Source organism: Oncorhynchus mykiss, chromosome 2 (assembly GCF_057628025.1).
Source record: "Oncorhynchus mykiss isolate SJ-2025 chromosome 2, ASM5762802v1, whole genome shotgun sequence".
Classification (NCBI taxonomy): domain Eukaryota; kingdom Metazoa; phylum Chordata; class Actinopteri; order Salmoniformes; family Salmonidae; genus Oncorhynchus; species Oncorhynchus mykiss.
In genome coordinates, this window is record NC_143023.1 from 94,246,367 (window position 1) to 94,249,645 (window position 3,279).

Genomic DNA, 3,279 nt, shown 5'->3' on the forward strand with positions numbered 1-3,279 from the left:
TTTACAATGTGAGGAGCTAACGTTTATCTCCGTAACTGACAAGAGTCTCTGCATAGGTGTCAGTGTAGTCCATAGCCCACTAATTTAAAGGCATGTGAACTAATTAACACTATCTTGCAGTCTATGGCAAAATATTAATCCAATGTGTCATCATATCATCAATTTCATATCTGAATTCCGGCAGAACCTCCAGAAATAAATACAATTCACCTATACTGAAAAATCACACATTCCCATACTGTTTTCCTCTGCCTCCTCAACACTCTTCCTGCATTCATAGTGCACCTACAATATAATACATGTATTCTACACAGAAGATGAAATATAAAAAACGAAGTTCCTTAATATCAAGCCAAAGTGGTCATTGAGAGGTACCCTACCTTTAAGATGTAGAAAAGGCTGAGAGAGGGAGAGAGTGAGGGACTGAGAGAGGATAGGGGGGAAATCATTCAGATTTATAGTTTCTAACCCCTGTGTGAATGGCTCACTAAAATAGACTGCTCTCTGTCCAAGCCACTCTCCTGCTGACGTTTACAAACATTATTCAGGCAGGAAAGGGCTGCAATAAAACAACTTATATGGACTTGGATGTTTGGGCTGTCTGTCTGTCTGTCTGTCGCATGGTTCTGACGCCACCCATTGGTGGCAAGTTAACATTAAACATTTATTGTTAGAGCCCCTCTAAAACCTTCCCTTGTGGCGTGTCTGTAGACTCCTACAGCATCCTATGGTTAGTTGCCATAGGAGTCTACCTACTTGTCTCAGAGCAACTCTAGGCAATCAAATCCAATCAAATTGTATTTGTCACATGCGCCGAAATACAAGAAACGTTACCGTGAAAAGTTTACTGACCAGCCCTTAACCAACAATGCAGTTCAAGAAATAGAGTTAAGAAAATATTTTTGAAATAAACTAAAGTTAAAAAAAATATATAAAATAACACAATAAAATAACAATAACAAGGTTATATGCAAGGGGTACCGGTACCGAGTCAATGTGCGGGGGTACAGGTTAGTCGAGGTCATTTGTACATGAAGGTAGGGGTAAAGTCACTATGCATAGATAGTAAACAGCGAGTAGCAGCAGTGTAAAAACAAAGGGGGGGGGGGGGCAATGTTAATAGTCAGAGTGGCCAGTTGATTAGTTGTTCAACAGTCTTATGGCTTGCGCGTAGAAGCTGTTAAAACTTCTTAGGGATAGGGGGCTGTATTTTCACGGCCGGATGAAAAGCGCACCCAAAGTAAACTGCCTGTTACTCAGGCCCAGAAGCTAGGATATGCATATACCTTATAGATTTGGATAGAAAACACTCTAAGGTTTCTGAAACTGTTAAAATAATGTCTGTGAGTATAACAGAACCTATTTGGCAGGTGAAACCCCCGGGACAAACCATCCAGGGAAAAAAACAATTGAGGTTATAGTATTTCCCAATGTTTTTCTAAGGGAAGCACTATGTATTAGGAACCTGGTTTCAGTTCCTAGGGCTTCCACTAGATGTCAAGTCTTTAGAAATTGTTTGATGTTTTTCTTTTGAGAAATGAAGAAGTATGGCTGTTCTTTGTAAGTGTCACTCTGAAGGTCTCTAGTATTTTGGTGCGAGTGAACACTTTGTTGTTTTTATCCGGTATTGGAAACAGTTTATCCCGTCTTAAATTTTATAGATTATTTACGTTTTAGGATACCTTAGGTTGGATTAGAAACGTTGTTTAAAATGTTTGGACCAAGTTTACAGTTTTGCTACCTCTGTAAGTCAAACAATTTCGTATAAATCGGAAATTAGCTAGGTTGAATTTGATTATTTGAATTATTTTTAAAAGAGAGGTTGGAATTAAGTATGATGCCAAGGTACTTAAAATCAGATACCACCTGGAACTTCTCCCCTGACACAGACATCTGGCTCAGTAGCATCTGTTGCCCTCTTTGTGAAGAACATGCAAACAGTTTTTTTCACATTGAGATGCAAACACGAGTCACTGAGCCACTTTGTAACCTGGACCATTACAGTAGTGAGTTCTTGTGAAGCTTGTTGTTTGCTCTTTACATGCACGTATAGCACTATATCATCTGCATACATTTGAACTTCAGACCCAGTACAGACAGAAGGCAGATCATTAATATACAGGCTGAACAGGAGTGGCCCCAGTATTGACCCTTGGGGCACGCCCACATCATAGCTAAGAGTGGGCGACAGCTCATTGCTCACTCTGACACACTGAGTTCTGCCTTCAAGGTATGATTTCCTCCATCTCAAGGCATAAGAGGAAAAGTTGAACTTGGACAGTTTTGTGATGAGAATTGTTACGCACGCCTCTATGAAGAGGGAACGCAACACCCTGCTACAACTAAACTCTCTGTGAAGTGAAAAAGGTATGGACTGTAGGTGCGAGTAAGGATGACAACAGGCAGAATGTGGTACCGTTTTACAAGGACTTTATTCCTTTACACGGTAAAAATGGGGAAAAGGGGCTGGATGGAACCAAAGCAAAGAAAGTACATCTCAAAGCCCCCTCTCCTATCTTACCTGCCTACCCACTACTTACCTAATTTATCACCACCTGGTGCCCTAACCAAAATACAGGGGGTGGTCCGCCCAGGTCTTACCTAGTGTGCCTAGACAGTGAATATACTACGGGTATATGTATGCCCGCGGGCCTCTTGCCTAAGCACTCCCAAGGTGCCTTCCCCTTCCCCCCTGGGAACAAATGAAACAGGATATTAAACAATGTCACAAACTAACAAAGGACATCAAATAAGCTCTACCTGAGCAACAAACTCACAAAACATACCAACAACGAACTCCCAGCAAAAATCTCACTCAGCAATCCCTACCTACAAATCTCTCTATCACAATCAATCGCTCTGCAATGACCTCCCTGCAATGACCTCCCAGCAAATCTCTCTAGCAAAATCTCTCTCTGCAATCCCTACCTCCAAAATCTCTCTCTCCTGAACAGAACACTGGCTTTTATATAGCTTCAGAATGAATGTAACTGGAGACAGCTGTGTCTTGACGAGGGGGTGGGGTCAGCTCTCCAATTAGCCCTGGAGTCGACCAATCAGCTGCTTGAGGGTTTTCAGGAAGCCATTTCCTGAAATAAACACATGCAAATACACAAACTACAACACATAAACTGGGGAACGTAACAAGAATCTCATGGTTAACAGTATCAAAAGCCTTCCTTAGGTCCAGAAACACAGCCCCAACAACGTCCCCTTTGTCCATCTTGGACTTCACATTTTCCAGAAGAAAGCAGTTGGCCGTTTCTGTGGAGTGTTTCG

General features: G+C 41.7%; 1 protein-coding gene across 1 annotated transcript in view; it reads right to left on the reverse strand.

Annotated features, from left to right (window-relative positions):
- Positions 1-542, reverse strand: part of LOC110500060 (troponin I, cardiac muscle) — an 11,349-nt gene extending 10,807 nt beyond the window's left edge. Inside the window, exon 1 of the mRNA XM_021577199.3 lies at positions 381-542. The gene's annotated coding sequence lies outside the window, so the exon portion shown is untranslated. The remainder of the gene's footprint in view (positions 1-380) is intronic.
- Between the last annotated feature and the right edge of the window lie 2,737 nt (positions 543-3,279).